The sequence below is a fragment of the Parasteatoda tepidariorum genome, chromosome 4 (genome assembly GCF_982258835.1).
Source record: "Parasteatoda tepidariorum strain Cologne lab strain chromosome 4, Ptep-v5.0, whole genome shotgun sequence".
NCBI classification, from domain to species: Eukaryota; Metazoa; Arthropoda; class Arachnida; order Araneae; family Theridiidae; genus Parasteatoda; species Parasteatoda tepidariorum.
This window is the reverse complement of record NC_141758.1, coordinates 82,577,074-82,599,041: the sequence shown is the minus strand read 5'-3', so window position 1 is coordinate 82,599,041 and position 21,968 is coordinate 82,577,074. Positions and strand designations below refer to the sequence as shown.

At 30.8% G+C, this 21,968-nt stretch overlaps 1 protein-coding gene across 3 annotated transcripts in view; it reads right to left on the bottom strand.

Annotated features, from left to right (window-relative positions):
• The window catches only part of LOC107452230 (sialin), a 59,973-nt gene extending 41,936 nt beyond the window's left edge, over positions 1-18,037 (bottom strand). Inside the window, exons 1-2 of one of the 3 annotated variants that reach the window (XM_087161483.1) lie at positions 17,902-18,037; positions 14,769-14,869 (exon numbers count right to left, since the gene is read on the bottom strand). The gene's annotated coding sequence lies outside the window, so the exon portion shown is untranslated. Of the gene's footprint in view, positions 1-14,768; positions 15,326-17,901 lie in introns of those variants that run through there. The other 2 variants (XM_043050746.3, XM_016068574.5) reach the window with 2 other exon arrangements.
• Between the last annotated feature and the right edge of the window lie 3,931 nt (positions 18,038-21,968).

Below are 21,968 nucleotides of genomic sequence, written 5' to 3'. Positions count from 1 at the left end.
CTGATTTATCGCAAAATGGTCCTTTTCAGGACCAACAAATTACGATTTCACCTCTTATCTCCGAGAGTCCTATGGACGCTGTAGTTATTATTGAAAATACAAATGCCGATCTTAACGCCACTGATAAAGAGGGAAGCACCCCTTCCAAAAATATCTTGGATTTAACTTATCCTAACACCGGCAAGACGAATAAAAAGAAAAAGCGGAAAAATCGTCTGAAAAATACAGTTCAGTCGACAGATGAAGATTGTACGGACTTAGAATCCGACGCCACCTCGGACAATTTAATCTATAATGAAAATTCAGATTTGAACATTATAAATGATATCGCTATACCTTTTGAAAATATGCTAATCGAAACCCTTGAGCTACTGAGAAATGCCGCTAATTTTAAAAACCTAGGCCATAAAGTCGCACAGACCCTGAATAAAATCAATGACCACCATAATGAATTCAAAAATAAATATCTCGAACTCAAAAATAAAATATCCTGCGAAAATACCCTGTTTAATGTCCTCTCAGAAACCACCACGGAAAAAATTGATACTTTCGCCCAAGATAATAAAAATCAATTTCCTTCAATCCCATTTTTTGATCTAAATGCCTCACTGGATAACAATATGGACACTATCTTTCCTGATACTTTAAACCAAAATTACAGAGGAAATAATATCTCTTTATCAAAAACAAAAAGATTTAAGACAACGCCACCATCCCCAACTAAGAAAAATCATACCGAATACGAAAATGATAGCAATCAAATGGAACTTAATGTTACAGATCAAGATAATACCCAAGACACCTCAGAATTTATCCGAGCTAAGAAAACCATGGACCCACCCCCATTTATAGTTCAAGACAAATCATTCAATTGGCCCGCCTTCAACAAAAAACTTAAAGACAAAAACATAGAAGGATTTATAGGCAAAACGAATGGAGAAAACTTTATTATTAAAGTTAACAATATGGCAGCTAGGAATCAAATTAATACCGCCTTAGAGGAATGTAACTATAGTTATCACACTTATTCTCTTCCCGAAAAAAGGAATATGAGAGTAGTTATTAAAGGTGTCCCAAAAGAAGTTGACCCTGAAGATATCAGAATAGAACTACAGTCTCATGAACTTAATGTCCTACATGTAACTCAGTTGGAGAGAAGGAGTTAAAACAAAACTCCCAGTCTATATAGTAGACCTACTAAAAACAGAAAAAAGCAGGGAAATTTATAATATAAGGTCCATAGCAAATGTAGTTCCTAAAATCGAAGAGTATAAAAAAGCAGAAAGACCGACACAATGTCACAGGTGTCAGGGTTTCTTTCATGGACAAAGTAACTGCCGACATCCCGCCCACTGTGTGAAATGCGCAGGTGACCATCTAACCAAAGATTGCCCAAACAAATTTGAAAAGGTTAAATGCTATAACTGTAAAGGAGAACATCCGGCCAATTTTTCCCGATGCCCCGTATTTGAAAAAATAGTGGTGAAAATACAAGATAAAAGATCTAGGAGAAGACCGATGGAAGTAAAGAGACAAATTAATGTTCGAATAACAGGGAATAACAATACTAATAGCTATGCTAATGCAGTCAAAAATTCTCTGCCTAAAGATGAACTCAGCCTACCAAATCTACTAAAACAGGCTATTGAAGCTTCAAAAAATTTAACATTTCTCATCTCCAAAGTTACCGAGCAAAATATTGAATCTCAAAATAACGAGAGAACCGACTTAAATAAAATTAACAAAAATAATGGATAGAAACAACATATCGTCTAGTCTCAATATAGTTCTTTGGAATGCTAATAGTATTAACAATAAAATGACTGAACTTCTGGACTTCGTAATTGAATATTCTCCAGACATCATCGCAATCACAGAAACTCACGCAAAACCAAGTCAAAAATTGCGAATTCCTAACTACAATTCATACAGGTGCGATCACCTCTCACACTACGGTGGAGGCACTGCTATATATGTTACTCGAGCTTATAAATCGGCGGTATACAACTTAAAGACTACGGACAATATCGATGAAACCTCGATCATATTACAAATCAATGATCGAAATATCAAGATAACTACACTATATAATCCACCAAATAACGAACTAAAGGAAAGTTTTTTCAGAAACATCTTCAACGCCAACATGGACACAATTTTATTGGGTGACCTTAATGCAAAGAATAAGATATGGGGGTGTAATGCAAATAATAAACAAGGCTCAAACCTGCATAATATCACCAGAAGCCTAGGACTAACCATTTATGCTCCACTGGAACCTACGCACTACCACCCATACCCAGGTTACAAACCTGATATATTAGATATTATGGTCACAAATATGGTAACACCATTCGCCATGAATGTTATAAATGAATTAAGCAGTGACCACCTTCCTGTTTTTATCTCCACCTCATTACCCAGAACGGAAAACATCATCACGACTAAAAAGATCGACTGGTTACTATATCACAACATCCTCTCAAAAAAGCTCAACTCCCCATCCAATATTGATACAATTGCTGATATTAATGATAATATCGAGACTCTAACTAAGGACTTAAATTATGCCCTGCGTGAAGCCACTACTGAAAGAACGAAAGACCTAAATAACAGAAAATTACCTAACTATATTAAGGATATTATCAGATATAGAAACAAACTTCAAAAAGTTTATAAGAGAACCCTCAACCCAGTTTATAAAACGGAGATTAACAGGTTAACAAGGGATATTAAAAACAAATGCAAGAAATACAGAAATGAAATTTGGAACGAGAAAGTGACAAGCCTAAATACAGGAGATAACTCCCTCTGGAATATGGCTAAAGCACTAAAAAAGGCACCACCAACAAATCTTCCATTAAAGAACAACGATACGATAGTATACACGGACAATGATAAAATCAACGTGTTTGCTAAAACCATGCAAGATCAGTTTTCTTTAAATGCCGAACCTTATTGCCCCTACAATGATCAGTATGTTAAAGAGGAATTTCAAAAAATTATGAACACTCCCTGTTCTACTCAAGGCATTCAGAATACTAACGATGATGAAATAATTAATATCATTAGAAAATTAAAAAATAGAAAGGCACCAGGGCATGATAATATTACTAATGAGATGCTTAAGAATGCCCCTCCAAATATAATACCAATACTAAGTAACATCTTTAACGTCTCCTTCAACCACTGCTATTTTCCTGATTGCTGGAAAAAATCAGATGTAATTCTCTTTCCAAAACCGGGTAAAGATACTTCAAATCCAAGTAACTTCAGACCCATTAGTCTCTTGCCTACGCTATCAAAGGTTTACGAAAAGCTTATCTACAGTAGAATTAATAAATACCTTTATAACTTACCCAAACAACAGTACGGGTTCAGACAAAATTTGTCTACCACCAAACAAATTATTAACCTACTAGAATTCATTAGCAATGGTAAATATAAAAATGAAACAATGGCCCTTATCCTGCTCGACGTCGCGAAAGCGTTCGATCGACTATGGCATAAGGGTCTAATTGTAAAATTAAACAATATGAGCTTCTCTATTGAAATACTAAGGCTGTTAAGTTCATATTTAATTAACAGAGAATTTAGAATTAAATTAAATAATAATTATTCTGACTACAAAAAAATTTACGCGGGTGTACCGCAGGGTTCAATTCTGGGTCCTGTTCTGTACATCCTGTACACTGCAGATTTTCCGACTAATGATGATAACCTAAACGAGTTTGTAGCACTATATGCTGATGATACGGCTATCATAACTAAGTCAATGAATACAAAACGCGCTATTACCCTGCTACAAGATAAACTACAAGTAGTTGAAACATGGTGCAGCAAATGGCGCACAAAACTACACCCCGACAAAAGTCAATTCTTAATCATAAATAGTAAGAAAAAACAACAAAATACTCCCCATATCTATCTCTTCAATACTGAGATCAAACCAGTGAAACACGTTAAATACCTCGGCGTCACGATCTCATATAATTTGAGCTGGAGTACTCACATAAACGACATAATCAAAAGAGCCAGAGGAGCGTTTTTTGCGCTCAAAGTCCTCCTGCATAAGAATTCAAAGCTTGATCTAGCAAATAAAAGAACTATCTATATACAAGCGATTCGACCAATTCTTACGTATGCTTGCCCAGCCCTCACTACCATAAGCAACAACCTAAAAAAGAAGCTATCAACAACTGAAGGTAAATTTTTACGCACAATGACTGGCGCCCCAAGGGCGATTAGCAATAGATTGCTCAGAAAAGACTTAAACATTGATGATATCAATTGCTTTATAGCTAAATTGACCACAAAATTTTACAGCGACGCAAAGACATGCACCACATCGGATTTCAATAAATTGTTCGATATTGATATAATCAGTGATAATTCGAATTTCAGCCCAATTACCGCCTTTTTATGCTCAGACTGCATACTATCAAAATACTATTAACTTCATCATACAACTCTACTCAAGGGGATCTCCCCAATCCAAAGATGATTTTCCCTTCAAAACTAAAGATTTACTCCTTAAGGACTTGACTTGTTGTTACAACATACTACAACTTCAAAGATATATAGGACCTCCCAGAATACAACAAAACAGAATCGATGAATCGGTTAGTGGCGCTTCGCGCCAAACACCGAGATAACCCCAATATCCAGCATCCAGCATCCAGCCGTTATAAATTTCCTTACAGTGAATTGTTATTGTTAAGAATAGATTAACTCCTCCCGGATATTATCTAATATTGAAATAGTTCTTCTACCAGTATTTTCTCTTTTCCGTCCCGATTTCAGGCGCAACACCCGGCGTGAACGTGTTAAAAAATAACGTATTATCTTGCCACCACTTTGAATAAGACTTTCTGAAAATAATGAAATTCTTTTGTAGACGATAGAGTGTTCATGTATTAAAATTTTTGAGAAGGATAAATGGATTAATTTCCATTCTAACAGTAGACGACATAAGAGATCGTTTAAATTCTGCTTGTCATATTTTTATGCTAAACAGTGCAATCCGAGTTGTCAAGATGAATTATAATCTGAATAATCAAGGTCTGACGAAAATAGTTGAACATGAGACATGTGTTTCTTCAGATCTCTCAGTTTTTTTTCTTTTTATTATTTGTTATATTTTTAAGTCATGAGATGATTTTTTTCTTCTTTTTGTTAAAGAACAAGTATATAATTTTTTTATTAACTCTGACGCAGACGGGAGACCGGTGTTTTTAATATACAATTTTCTTTTCAGTCCCTTTAATTACAAGCAAAAATATGTTATAGTATTTCTTAATTATAAAAAAAATAGTTCAATAGCTACTAAAAAATGCCTGTTAGAATATCGGAATTTTATTTGTACTAAAATATAAAATCCAAAAAAAGTAGAAAACATTTTTTTCGATTCAAAAATTTATCAATTTCGGAATACGTAAATTAAAGAAATTTTTTGGTGATATATAACTGTTTCTGTTAGATATAAATAACTGCAAATTTGAAAATTTATTATTTGGAAGATGTTACCTTTAACGTCGAAAAAGACATCTGTGTATCATGCTGTACTTTATAAGCATAAATTATTAAAATGCTAAATATAACTTTTCTTTTATTTTGACTTAAATTATTCATGCAAATTAATAAAAAAGTATGGAAAATAAGCTTTAAAAAATTCTGCATTAAAAGACTACTAAAGAAATACTAAAAAAAAAAGCTTTAAGTACGAAAGGTATTTATTTGTATTAGAATATTTGCATTAAAGTATTTAATCACAAAAGGACTGCGTAATTTAATTCAAATGAATTTGACTCTCAGATTTTTATTTTTATTTTTCATTCGTGCATGAGATTTAACTAATTTTATCATTGAAAATTGAAATTTTTTTACAAATTAAATAGGACTTTTCACTGCTGCAAATATTTTAATTCCGATAGTTGATTTAACAGTGGTAGCAACATTAATTGCGTAGTATTTGTTTCCTGTTCTAATAAAATTGTATTTAAAAAATTTATATACCACTACGTATTTAGCTATATTGTCACGAAACTGTCAAAATTTCTTTGAAGCGTTGGTAATAAAGAATGGAAAACTGAAATATCAAGCAAGTGAGCAGTCATAAGCTTGAGAAAAAGAAAACATCGAATATGCCTTTCAAGCTGAAGCATAAACTACAATATTATAATTTAGATGGCTCAATAAAGATGCCTCAATGACAATATTTGTTTATATTTATCAATTTTTAGCCATGTCTCTTGGTTTTACTCATTTCACTAGGAAGAAAAATTGTTAACAGTTAAAAAAAACAGTTAAAAAAAATCGGCAAACAGTTAAAAAAAAATCGCCAAACAATTATATTTTATATAGCAAGCAATCAACATCTGCAGGGCTGAAAGTCAACTTATATCAAGACAGAAAAGAGCAAAAACTGGTAAGGAAATAATTTTAGTATTTTTGACAAAAGTAAAATATCCTTGGCAACCAAGATTTTTTTTAACTTTTATATCATATAAGTGGGACTTTTTCTCCGCTGAGAAAAGAAAATGGTGATGAACAATTTCAAATTAAGCAAAGTAAGAGCTCAGTTTCTCCCTTCTAAACACAAGATATTATTGAAATAGTTGAACTACCAGTTTTATCACTTTTTCGTCCTATTTTTGGGGTTTCGGCTATCAATGTTTAACAATAATTATTATTCATACCTGGACCTGCCAACTCTCCCGTATTTTTCCGCAGATTTTATTTTCATATTTAAAGTGGTAGTAAATATATACTATTTTTTCTTTTATAAATTTAATTTTTAAATGATTTTGATCACCACTATTCTTACAAAAATTAAGCTTATATATTAATATGCATTCAACTTAAGCTTTTTCAAATGCAACGTATTTGTTTGCTTAAAATTGAAGTTTTAATTCCATTTTAATACCACTGGGAAAGATTGCAATGGAAGGGATTAAAAGTTTGCAGGTCTGATTATTCTTTCATCCGTTTCTCTAAATGCGAACAAAAAGTAGTATTTAAATGTGATACAACTTTCTAATTTAAAAAAAAAAATATTCAACAAGTTTTATTTTTCTCATCTCACACAACTTAAAGCAAGCAAAAAGACTTTGCAACGGTAGAATTGTTGGCGACATTTGATATACGTTCGCGCTGAGAGCTTGGCATACATTCAGCATGCACTTAGATGCAAATAGGCTCCTCCATAAGAAAAATGGTATTTTCTTTTGTGCTACTGAGTATGGGTATTATATTTTCAGGGCCCGTGCTAAGCATTCGCCACCTCGCCATATGCGATAAAATTGCAAATTCGGCGAAACAAATTGTGTTTTGGCGAAAGTATTGGCGAACGATTTTTTCAACCGAAAAGTAAAATATACATTCCTTTTTATCTTGAAAATTACATCAATATGAGTTTTTCTGAAACAAATCTTGTATTTTTTATTCGATTGTAGTAATGTCCCTTAGACGTGTCGTATAACTAATTAGAATCATAACAAGTCCAGATAATGTAAGCAACAAAAATTTATGTAAACATAAAAAAAGGAAGAAAAAAAATGGAGAAAAAAAAAAGTAAAATACAGATTAACACGTTCGATGTCAGAAACTCTTTCCTACAATTTGTGTCAATAAAGCAGATTAAGTTGTAGCCATACGCATATTATCATCCAACTATTTTTCCAATAAATATGTGTTCTGATAACAATAACATATTGTTTATTAAAATAAATTTGTGTTAAAATTTAAAACGGCTGCCACAGTAAGAAAATTTTACTTTGATTTTATCTTTATAGAACACCACTTTTCAATGATTAAATATAGTATAACCTGCACACGGCTAACATTTAAAGTGTGAAACCCGCTCTTAAATTTCGTTAAAAAATCTCATTAAGTAGTATAAGAACCTTAAAAAGAATTAATTGTTTAAATAATTTATCTTCTACCGCGATGCTTTTTTTTTTCCTGAATGATTGCAATGGCGACAGTTAAAAATAAGCGAAAATTCTTTTATTGAAAACTAAAAGAGTTAAAAGAATGAAACGTTTTATTTAAAATGAAATATATTTAAAAGATTGTCGGAATAAATAAAAACATCAAATGTTGCTTCTTCAGGTTTATCCTTTTATTGTTGTTCTTGTCTAAGAAGTTACCAAAAATTAACACCAAGCTATTCGTATTTCTATTCCTCCAAGACTATAAGACATCTGCATTTTTGATCCCCTCCCCCATTCATTACTTATTTACTCCCTCCCAACTGTAAAATGACTCTTGATTGGAATTTGCATTTTTAAAATAGTTCAATTTATAGTACATTTATATTTTGACTTTAAGTTTTCTGTGGGAATAAAATAAATCTTAAAACTTTATTAAGATTTGCCTTTGGCTAAGATATGGCTTATTACTGGCTGGTAATCTGAAGTCCTTAGCACGGATGATTATAAATTTCTTTTAGATTTTTAGAAATTAAAAATGAGTACCATCATTTATGCAAAGTAAGATGAAAACACATTAGTTTTCAGTGAGGGAGCAAATTTTGCTCGGATGGCAAATCAATACTAAAAGAGCTGTGGAAGCACTCAATGCCTCCTGTAATCGAAAGCCTCCACACGGTTTTTTTTATAGGTAATTCGATCAGACCACTATGATGGTAAATCAGTTAACGAAAGAGCCATCCAATAAAAAGAAAAAAGTGGTAGAAAATATATGTTTAAAATTTGTTTAATTTATGAATGTGATTGATTTTTTTCACTACAAATTCAATTCTCAGATATATATGATAAATTTCGCTGTTACTTTTATAATAAAATTGAATTTGGTAACATACGCACAACTGGTTCACTTCGTAAATACTCTGCGCAGACTACTTATACGAAACCGTGTGGAAACTTTCTGATGTAGGAGCTGATGGAGCAGTTTCAGAGAAGGGGATGGAACCTCCTAGTATGTATTAGTCATATATTATGATCATGGGTCTGTCCAGACATTTTGTGAAAGGTCCGTTTTCATAAAATTGTGAAAAAATTACTCGTAATTTGTGAATATAAAATAAACGTTAAGTCACATTCTTTCAACCAGGGTTCTGCTTTTGGGAATTTGTGCAAATAGGGTCCTGTTAATGCAAAAAACTCCTTCAAGGAGTTTTTAAATTGTAAAGAGATACAAAATTATGCTCAACACTGTAAAATTATAATTAAAAAAGTTAAATTTTAAAAGATAAACAGCAATATTGGTGCTACTAAATTAGGGATGCAACATACAAATATTTGGTATTTAGCCTATACTGCTGAACGCAGAATATTCATTTCGGACGAATAAAGGAAGAAGCGTCTGCCGAAGACAAAACTTGGTTCGTTTACATGTCTTTCCTCTCCCCCTCCCCCTCCCCCCAAAACAATAAATTATTTTGTGAAGGGTCCGTTTAAAGTTAAAATATTTTGTGAAGGGTCCGTTTTTATGAAAAGATATTTGTTGAAGGGTCCGTTAATGGTCCCAAATTTCTTCTAAACAGATCCCTGATGATGCAACCAAGTTTCTTTGTTTTGAAAATCAAAAAAAAAGAATGAAATAATAAGGTATCCATTTTCAATTTTTTAGAAAAAAGGACACGCTAGCAATCTCTAAATATTTGTTTCGAATGAGGCGAATATGTAATCAACTATAACGAAAATTTATTTTCGCAACTTACTCCGGTATATACTGACCCACTGTAACTAAATTTATACATTAAAAACTGAAATTTAAAAATATAAAAAGCATGTAACTAATCATTCCGTAATCTTAATTTGGAAACAAAAAATATTCAACAAAAATAATTTTACTACACTACACGTAAACTAATCATTTAAGAGAATTTAAATGCAAATTAGAGGTTAACTAAAAGTACTGAATTACAAAAGAAACAAAATGTAAGTCAAATTGTTAATAATGTAATGCAAGTAATCCAAAAAAAGTTACTAACTCATAATTAAAATATGTTCTCTGACTTCTGTGGCGCCGAGAGAAAGTAGCGAATCTAGTCAAAGTAGTGAATATATTATTCTCAAATAGGCTTCTGTGAAAGCTGTGCCAAATCTATTGTTTTGTTTAATGTCATCCATAGGGCAGAACCGAAACTAAATGTGAAATGAAAATAAAAACAAACACATTTAAAGGAGATTAAGTGCAGCTTCGCGCATTGTAGAATAAAAATTTTGGAACTTGCTCAAGAACGTGTAAGAAAACTAATTTCAACCGTCGTATTTATACAGATAGGAAATCTTTTATTATTTACATAGGAACTCCAGGTACTTGAAATTAAGCATTAAGAAGATTATTTATAAAATTATTAGTTGAGGATAACCTTCAGACTGAAAACGAATTACATTCTCCGACATAACAGACAGATAACTAACTATACAAACGTAAAATAAGAACCAGTTTCTTTTTCTTCTTCGGGTAAAGAGCTTAGGAAAATAATGTTAACTTAATATAGAAGTTCAAATAGAAAGTCTGCGTTTAATACGGTTAAAAAGGTATCGCTTCCCAGAATACCGTTAAAAGAAGTAATCCTCCTAGTTCACCTGATCTAGTGAGTGAGTCCAGATTTTAATTATTGAATGCTTTTAATAAGATATATTAACCCCTTTATGGGCTTATTTTATTCACCCATTTTTGCAGGGTTGCCAGAGAAAAAAATGAACAAAATAGTTGATTTTAGTAGCCTAAAGCATGAAAATAGTACCCAAAAACTAGGAAAATAGTTGCCTAATAAGAACAAAAATTCTTCAAAAATATGACTAAAATTTTGTTTATGACTTAATTGTTATATACCATCATCCATTCAGTCAAGTTGGTGGCAAATATGATAATTTTCAAATAAATTTTCATATAAATGTTTATATATATATATATATATATATATATATATATATATATATATATATATATATATATATATATATATATATATATATATATATATATATATATATATATATATATATATATATATATATATATATATATATATATATATATATATATATGTATATATATGAAAAGTGATTACTAAAATTCGAAATTCATGCATTGTAATACCGTTTAAAAAAAAATTTTTTTTTTTTAAAATGAAAAAAATCATGCAGAAGTTTTTAGCAATAATCATTGAAAATGTGATCGAGAAATGAAATAGACTTACAATGGAATTTGTGCCGATTGAACGAATTAAAAAGTGAAGACTCAAATTTGCAATTCAAAATTTTTAACATTTTTTATTTTTTAAGAAAAAAAAGTTCAGTGTGTTCAGGAACTATCCAGCGGGGCGCAGATATTTCACCAATTTATGCTTGAAAAAAAGCATCTCTAGGAGTACAGAAAAGTCTCCCAATAGTCTCCTTTTCTTGAAAATAGTTGCTTTTTAGACTTTTCAGGCAAAAAAAAAGTTGCCATAGTCGCCTCATGCCAAAAATAGTTGCATTTTAGTCGCCTGTGGCAACCCTGTCTTTGTGAATAAGAGGTTTTGCAGTGGTTTTGGCAGAATAATTTAAGTGTTAACAAGTTAAATCATTAAATGTGCAGACCTGCCAACTTTTAATCCCTTCCATTATCATTTTTCCCAGTGGTATTAAAATGAATTAAAACTTCAATTTTAAGCAAACAAATACGTTGTATTTGAAAAAAATTAAGTTGACAACCATGATAGTAACGCATATTAATATATAAGTTTAATTTTTGTAAGAATAGTGGTGATGAAAATCATTTAAAAATTAAATTTATAAAAGAAAAAATAGTATATATTTACTACCACTTTAAATATGAAAATAAAATCTCCGGCAAAATCCGGGAGAGTTGGCAGGTATGAATGTATTTATTATTTTTAAAACTTTAATACGAGAAGTTACGGTAATTTAGTACCTGAAATGCAGACACTGACATCTAACATTTATATGAAGAAAATCATTTAATTTTAAGTGGTTGTTAAAACAAAGAAATTTCAACTTGGTTTGCTAATTAGTTTACTTCCACTTGAATTACTTTGGAGGACCACGCAATAATGTAAACTACAAAAATTTTGTTTCTTCTCTCGAACTGGGTGGTTTTTAAAGAAAGTCTTAGAAGAACGAAAAAGCAAAAATACTTTGTGTTACTTGCTCTACTTAGTGTTATTTTTTCAAAAAAATTATGTTTAAATATACGATTCTAAGTTTAATAAATTCAATTTATTCATTTGGGCACTGATTAAGGCACATAACTCAAAAGTTCGTATAAAACGATTCTTTGTTTAAGTTATTTTGAGTTTTTGAATTGATGGTAAAATTCAGTTCAACAAGCTTTGATTTTTAAATTCTTTGCTTTATAGTTTTTTTTTTGCTGTAGAGGAGGAGTTGGCTACTTTATTTTCATCCCTGAAAATATAAAGTAGATCACTACATTCTGCACGTATATATACGATGACCAAATTCATATGGAATTTCAGTTGAAACCTTAGGAATTTTAGTTGTTCCTCGACTGAAATTTTAGTAAACATTTTTCAGTTCTGCAAAGAATTTTTAAAAAAAAAGCAAGAATTTTTTTGTAAAAGCAATAAAAAAATTTTTTTTATCGATTTGTTTGCAAGCAATCTATAATTAAAAGATCAAAGTAAATACGTCTTCTTATAAATTAAGAACCGTTTGAGCTAGCAGAGTCCTGAAATTTACACAACAGCTGCAGGGAACATATTAGCCCTCACTCACCCACATCGACCCTAAATTTTGTTTACTCTTTGACGCAAAATTTTTATTAAACATATTTTTCATCCTTTTTTTTCATTACTTTATATTAATTTAGGTCAAAATAAGTGAAAATATATTTTTTATAAATTATATCACAGCATTAAACACCAATGTCTTTTTCTGCTTTAACCCCTTGGGGACGGGTGATAGCATCATCCGTCCCCTAGGATCAAAAGCATTCGTACAAAATCAGAATCAGGATGTAATTAAATAAAAAACGGTAGCTTAAATGTAGTCGTTGCTAATTTGACAGACTTACTTTTCTTTGACTTTAATTATTGTTACTTTAATCATATATATAATCATTGTTAGATCAAAGTATAACTAAATAGTTTTATTTTGTACAAAGTAACGGTGAATTAAATAAATCAAACAATTATAACTCCGCCCACAAATGAACTGCTAAAGAAATACTTTGATTACCAGTTTTATCTTTTTCCCCTGATTGAAACGGTTCTATGCTGGCACGTATTTGTGACAGTCGGTGCGAAAGGGTTAAAGGCAAAATCTTTCAAACACGCCTCACTTAAAAATAAATTTTCAAATTTGCAATTGCTTGAATTATTTAGAATAAGGAGAAACAGTTGTTTATCATTAAAAATTTCTTTTATTTACAAAATCAATCATAGATAAAGTTTTGAATGAAGGAAAGAAAAATTTCTCAAATTGTTCTTTTAGATTTTATATTTTAGTAAAAATATAATTCCGGTAATCTAACAGACTTTTTTTTAGTAATTATTAGATTTTTGCTTATTATTAAAAAATGCCAAAAAATATTTTTGTTACTAATTAAAGCGACAAAAGAAAAAAATGTATAAAGAGGCGCCGGTCATAGCCACTGTAAAGTACTTTCGAACTTTCAGAAGCTATTCACGGGTGTTCCGTCTGCGATTAATAAATTTCAATTCATGCTTCCGTGTCGAAGGAACGAAATATGAATTTTTCGAATAGATTTAGCTCTAAGCATTGTTGCAATTAAAACTGCTGGAGCATTTTCTGGAAAATTATTTATTAATTTTTATAGTTTTCGAGCATATTTCTCATTTTCATAGAAAAGGTAATGTTAGAATATATTTTTTTAATAGAAATAAACGAGTTTTATCTTACATACAGATAATTTTAAATAATTATGAAGAAGTCAGGATTATGGCAATAAGTTTTAATAAAAGTTTGATAAAAATTCTTTTTGTTTTAAAATCTTCAGTTTAAGTTAAAACTGGATAGGTAATATATTTAAAAAAAATCTGGAAAGTTGGAGAGAAAGCGTACATTGATTTAAGAAAAAGTAGCGTCGCATTAAATATAGAAAAATAAATATAATTTAAATTAGCACGTTCATGCTGGTGGTGGTTCTTCATCATTGAAGGGTGATAATTTATAAAGATAAAATCAAAGTTTAATTTTAGAAACAATTTTAGTTTCTAAATTTTACGATACGTTTATTTTATTTAACAAAATGCTATTGCCCTATGAAAACCAAATTTCTGCAAAAATAGTTGGATAATAATATGCAATTTTTTATTGACACAACTGTAAGGAAGAATTTCGTCTCGCTATATCGCGTGATCGGCATCGAACGTATTAATAGAAATTTTTTCGAAATATTAAACAGTTTACTACGGAAAATAGCCAAAATAAAATTTTTTTAAACAAAACCTTTTATTTGTTTTAAGAAATAATAGTTCATTTTCTTAGCAATATTTCAATTCTGTAAATAATAATATCATAAAAATATTGTAAATGTCAATATTGCAAACGTTTCAAATTGAATAAAAATAATTTGGATATAATGGAAAACAATATAAAAGTCAGATGGCATATTTAAGAATGACAAGAAGATATGAAGTAAATTTAGGCTTTAGAAAATATATAAACATGAAAGTAATTTGTTTAATTTCACAATGTCCAATTTCTGTACTTTTAATACGATTTATAGATTTTACTATAAGAGCTGATAATTGAAAATAAAGTAATAAGAACTGGTAATTAAAAATAAATTAAAGAAATTACGCTTACTTCCTTCTAAATCCCAAAAGCTTTTAAATATCCAATAGAGAAAAATCCAGTGAACAATATCGATTTTCTTAAACAATCGAATTTTGGGATGCTGATTTCATCTAAATGAATAAATAGTCTTTAAAATATGGAACATTTTTAAAATTCGAAGTGTTGTTTCACGTGTTGTTTTCACAGTTAGGTTGACAACTGAGCAAAACTTTTAGAGATGGAGACCGGTTTTCACCTGCGAGAAAAAATAGCACAAATTTCCGGACGGAGAATTGGCAACGGGTGTATGATGCAATACCTATTTCTGTGTTGTCATGTTGTCAACTTACTTGTTCTTTTAGTGGAACGAGAATTAAATACTGAATAGTTGATTGATTTAAAAGGTACAATAAATCAGAATGAAGTAATTCTTCTATCGATACGTTAATCAATAAAAACTTTAGCGTTCGTATTGTTGTTCGAAAATGAGATGTGTCTGCGCGGATCTTTTTCATTCACGTCGGGATGGAATTTATAAGTAAAAATAGAATTGGGTTAATTTTAATCTTATGCGGAATGGGCGCGACAGTTCCGGGGAAAACTATTAAGCGGAAAGTTTTAGGTTCTTTTTTTTTCTCGCCTTTTTTATTTCTTTACTTGTTGTTTTGTTGTTTAAATCAGAATAGGATTTAGTGATGGTAGGCATTTTATTAGTATTTTATTTTTTGTTAAATGTTAAGTACAGAACTGATAGAAAGCCTTTGTTTTAAGAGATATTTATTTTAATTTATAAACTTTAATTATGTATTAATCTTTAAAAAAATTTTTTTTATTTTTGTTTTCCAATGGCCACCTGTGTTAACATTTTTCGTCAATTCAGGCACTTACAGGGCAGATTTGTTGGCCTCTCTTTCAGGGGCACCATGTTAGGTGGGCCAACGTTGCTCCCACAGTAAGGACATATAGCACAGCGAAGGAAAGAACATCCATGCCTTGACCGGGATTCGAACCCAGAACCTTTCTGGTGCAAGGGCAGTTCACTAACCCCTACACCGGCCGGCCGGCCATCTCTTAAAAATAGGAAAGTGAAAAAAAATGCATTTGGTTTGTTTCAATTTTATTACTTTATACAAAATACTATCAGCTACTCACTATGATGATTTGAAAAAAAGCTTTCTAAAATTTTCAGGCATAACTCAACAGTTGAAAACGGTTCATAGTATACTTTGTTTTTTAAATATTTACTACAAAATTTAAAAAAAATTTTTTTTTTTCTTTTAAATATTTCTGTTAAAGGTATGAAATACAAGAATATCCATTACCATCAATATTCTTTATTTAACTAAGCGTACTGCCAACATGAAACATTTATTTATTTATCTGAGATGCATAGTGGGCCGAAAAACGGACTACCCTGACTGACTCTTGATCGGATTTTCACGTTCTGGGACTCACTTCTAATGGTTTAAGGGTGTGACCTCACGTATGCTAATTAATAAGTCGCGCAAGTATGCTAGTTAATGAGCTAATAATACTTATTAACGATATTTTGGTTGCGAAATCGCAAAAAAGTATTTTGTCTGAATAAACACACTTTGTTTTTGACGGATTCGGATTTTTGACCCCCAAAATATAGGGGCAGCCGCAATCTGGGAAATATGGTTCCCATAGTTTGCTCAGAAGAGCACTCCAAAGTTTGGATCCTTTAAAATTAATTTTAATTCTTGCTTATTTTGCCATATGTCGCGAACTTTTCAAGTGAATTCTAAATTATTTACACACAATTATAAGACTAGTTTATCTAAAGATGCAAAAAATAGCTTTTCGTAAATATTTTTTTTATTACTTTATTTAATAATAATCGAAAAAAAATTTAGTCATAAGGAATACAATTTTTATATCATTTTGAAGAATGTAATTTTACATAGCAAAGCATGAAATTAGAACAAAATCAGTCGAATAGCTCCTGAAAAAGTTTTTTAAATTTTTAATATTCTATATATACAATAGAAAATGTGTAAGGAAAAAAATTGTTATATGTCTAGTTCAATAGCTAATATGACCCAGGTATATTAGATTAAAACAGTGAAATTAGATGAAAGAAGCAAAGAAAAATTTATATTCTTTTCTACCAAAAAGGAATTAAAAAAAAGCAATTTAATCATTTCATTCTTGAAATTTCTTATGTAGAAACAACATATTCGTGTTCAACATAACACAATAATATATATAAGCAAAGCTGCCAGCTTTCTAGGCTATTGGGGAAAATTTCTTCTACGCTTAAGTTTAATGTATATTTTTCTATTTTATAAATTTGATTTAAAGTAATTTCCCACACTACTACACGCAAATGATTCAAGGGCCAATATGAAACGTCACTTTGTGGTAAGGCTCTTAAAATGTTGCCAAAATAACAGAAATTGTGAATTTTCAGTTGTCTACTACTCTATAAAATATTTTGCAAAAACCGTAGTGGCTGGCAGCTATGTATTTGGTCAGCCGTTCATCTGTCTTGAACCGTGAATAAAGTTTCCTACAATTTTAAAAAAATTTTAAATAAATATTACTATGTCATATCTGGCAATATATAATCTTTATCTCTCGTTTTGTGACTTTTGACATGAATTCATCTTAAAATTATAAAACGAAAAAGATCTCGTGAAAGGTAAAGTTTCCAAAAAACAACTGATATATAGTCATTAATTAATGCAGAAAAAAGAAAATAAATTGGCCAAAAAAGGTTACTTAAAAATACAATAACTTTCGAATAATTGGAATTTCATTTTTCAAATAGGACTTAAGAAAATTTTAAGTCTGTATTTGCATTTTTGAGGGCTGCAGAGCCCCCGTGATATTTTTTATTTCAAATTTTTTAGTAAATTAACTTATTAAATATCATTTTTTCCCTCCATTTCACTATACTTGTATATTTTACCACTCTCCCTTGTTATTTTAAGTTTCTAAGCCTTATAGTTTTTGCAAAACAAAACAAAAACATAAAATTGAACATTCCAAACAGCGATGGCGCTGTTGTCGATACGAGTTTTTAAAAGAAATATATTTCAGAGCTTATCATTTCTATAAATATAATGAAGTTTATTTGTTTTTCCAAAACAAGCATGCATCAAAACTAATTTTTAAGACATTTTAAAAAAAATCTCACCTTTTTGTAAATTTTAACGAAATGTTCATCATCAGTCAGAATGTCAACTTCATTCTCTAATCAGATTTGCTGAAAGAATTTTATACAAAATAACAAAGGTCGCCGTATGCGAGAGAAAATTAAGATTTGTACGTAAGAATCCCAACGTCAAAGGAAGTTGTAATTTCATTTAACTAATTGAGGGAGGGTGCTCAAGTCATTTGCAAAAGCAATAAAGCGGCTGCTGCGTAATATAATTATGCGTTATTACAACTTACATGCATTAAATTTGACAAGAGACAACATTGTGTTATTTCTAATTTCTGTCTTATAAATCACCATCTTCAATTATATAATTTCCTTATCATCTTGTTCACACAAATTCTTTGATAAAAAGAAAATTAAGATGAAAATACACTATTTTGAAACAATTATTTTTAAAAAAAAATTCTTTTTTTAAATGACAAGGTCGAATGAGATTTCAAATGACGGAAACTATAAAAACCTACTTTTACCATTTGCGATTTACTTTCTGATTCGAAATTTTTTACAAACAATCTTTAAATTTCTTTTACAAACTTTAAATGATTCTAATGTTCAGAATCTGTACTGCAATCTTCAATTTTAAATGCTGGAAATATTTTGGATTATAACAAAACATACATTAACAAAGGATTATAAACAATACATTGGCATTAGACACCAAAAAATTATTTCGATAATAAAAATTCTCTAGACCTTAATTTTGCCTTTCATAAGAAGCTTCCAATTATATTGATGCTTACTACCTGTAATTACATTTCTATTTTAGAAGGTTAAAAATATTTCATTTTATTTTATACCCGACTTTGGACAGCCGACCCAAGTTTGAGCTCACGACTATCAATGTTCAACTCAGTAGCCTTGTAATTTTGAACTCTACCTACAACCTAGAAAACAAAGAATCAAGCATTGTTACGATCTAGCGCTTGTGGAGGACTTTTCGATTAAACTAACCAGAAAATGGAGAGAAAAACCACGAAAACCTACCATAGTTAGCCTGACGGCAAGGGGACTCTAACCCATAATCCGTCTAGCATTGTACTGTGACAAGGCCGAGCCAGGTGCGGGATTCGTATTTTCAAGACATCACTGGCATTCGAACCTGGGTCACATTATTAGACGGCGAGCACCCTGAACCACCACAGCTCTTTGAAAAGATTTTGAATTATCACCAGACTTTAAAAAAAACGTTTGGTAAAATTAAATCAATTACGATTTTGCCCTCATCTGAACTTCCAATAATGCTGAAATTCAGAAATTCAATTTCCATTTTAGAATGAGGAAAATATTTAGAAAATATAAGAATAAGACATTTAAAATAATATATAAAATAAGACAACTGCACCAGATTTCGATAAATAAATTTTGATAAAGAATTCAATTATTCGTAATCTTGCCAACATACAGACTTCAAGTGAAGCTGAAATTCGGAATATATAATTTATTTTCTATTTTAGAGTTATGAAAATGTTTTAAAAACATTTGCTACCATAATAAACATTTAAAACTAACGCTCTTGATCTAGGAAAATACTCATCTTTGGAGGAAAATGATATGAGCTCTTATAACTTTTAAGGAAAATTTCTTGCGAATTTTGCTCATAAAATCATCGAGTGCTTAAATTATGTATGATAAAATGTTTGAAATATTATTTGGTTATTACAGGATTTTGAATACTACGCATTAGCCCCAAATGGCGTCCAGAAACTCTATCACTATAGTTTAAAAATGCTACATTGTATCATCTGTGGGAAACTTTTGTCGAATCAAAATTTATGTTTAAATCTTTGTTTTCCTTTTATTAAAACAAATGAGCAAAATAACATTAAAATAATGTTATTTTACGTACCACAGTGCATAAATAACTTAAATATTTAAATAAAACACCACCGTGGTGAACCTCTTAAATTGCAAAAAAGTTAAACCACAATTTTGTGTTTTTTCTACTTCTAAAGTATTTGGCGTCCCTGCTTAATTGATAGTAATAATATAAATGTTAATATTTTAATAAATTAAAACTAAAAGTATTTTGTACACAACGACGTATAAAGCATTCAACATAATAACACAAAATTTAAACGAACATATATATTAAAGGTCAGATATTGCTCTGGACCTGAGTACAATTCAAAGGGAAGTTTTTGTATAGAGGATTTTTTTTTGCTGAAATGTTTAATAGGTGTCCTGGTAAGTATTTTGAACTCGGGTAGACATCTGTCCCCTGGTGCATTTTTCGGCAAGCAGACCGGCCTGTGTAGGGGTTAGGGAACTACCCTTGCACCAGAAAGGTTCTGGGTTCGAATCCCGAGCATAAGGCATGGATGTTCTTTCCTTCTTTGTACTATCTGTCCTTACTGTGGGAACAACGTTGGCCCACCTAATATGGTGTCCCTAGAGCCCCTGAATTAGACAGGCCGACTCATCATCTATTTTTGGAGCAAAGAGCTAACATAAGCACAATACTAACATAACATTAACTTGCGAACTTGTTTGCTCCAATATTGCTTGATAGGTCAGCTCTGATAGTATCAGAGCCTTAGGTGACCCTGAAAGAGTGGCCAACAAATCTGCCCTTCAAGTGCCTGTATGACCTAGGTCATAATCCAGGTGGGCATTGGAAGAAAAAAAACATTTTTCGGCAATGACGTCACCAAAAATGGTGGCCGTTTCGATCACGGAACAGCACTTATCAGTGCTTATATTGCTTTGCATATTGCTTATGCTCACTGATTGCAAGCCAGTAAAACTGATTTGCAAGCCAGTATGCTCATATATGTTTTAGGGGTCAATACTCAGGATTCTAGTTGCAATGACGCCTAACGAATCACAGCTGGTGCTCAATATTCAAGTATTACTAATATAACCTACGGTTGCCAATATAGCCGACTTCGGGCTGTAAAACTACAGACCTATTCTGCTTGCTGGGTATACCCATCACCTCCCACATCTGAAAGCCTCCACACGGTCTTTTATAAGTAGTCCGCGCAGACTATTTAAAAAGCGAACCAGTTGTGCGCATGAACCCAAAACCTTTCATAAAAGTAATTGAGAGAAATTCATAATATATATTTGAGAATTGAATCTGTAGTGGTTGACAAGTGAATAAGGCAAACCAATAATATTCATAAATAAAACAAATTTTTAGTCATATATTTGCTACCACTTTCTTATTTTAACTAGATTTTGTATTAAGTGACTCGTTCGGAAAGTGGATATCCTTCACAGTGGTCTGATCGGACCACCTATAAAAAACCGTGTGGAGACTTTCAGTTATAGGAGGCGTTTGTATACCTGTCTTTTAGGCTTTAAACTTCGAATATTATCGCTTAAAATAAATAAATAAACGATAAAAAGCACAATTTTTCAAAAATAAATAATCTCCAGCTAGAATATTGTTAATATCTGCCTCGCTTATTAAATTGGATAGCGCCATTATTTGCATTGGATTCCGTCTTTCTATCTTTAATCATTAATTTTATAAACACTAGCCGTTTGTGGCTAAATAAGTTGAATTTCAAGTATTTCGTGATTTGAAATTGTGCAGTCAAAAATTCAGGAGCTATGTAAGCATAATAAACTCCTATTGTTCAAGTGAGAGTGGATTTAATTTTTGTCTCTCACACGTTCATTTGGTACCTTGGTGAATTTGTTTTTAAAATGTTAGCGCAACGTATGCTAAATGTTAGTACTAATTATTTCAATATGTCCTCTCATGGATAATAAATCAAATTAGCAATTTTTTTCAAAATAAATATGTGCACTTATTTGCAAATATTAATCATGCGATCCAATGAATTTCGTTTTTAAAAGTTTTTTTCCCCAGAAACGAAACAAACTTCAAATGTCATAAACTTTTTTAAATTAACAGAAAAATTAAATCTAAAACAGTAAACAATAAATTTTAAAACAAAAATAAACTTTTAAAAAGTACTATAACTTTAATGCCAACCGGCCTGTGTAGGGGTCAGGGAACTGGCCTCGTATCATAAAGGTTCCGGGTTCGAATCCCGGGAAAGACACATTGATGTTCTTTCATTCTCTGTACT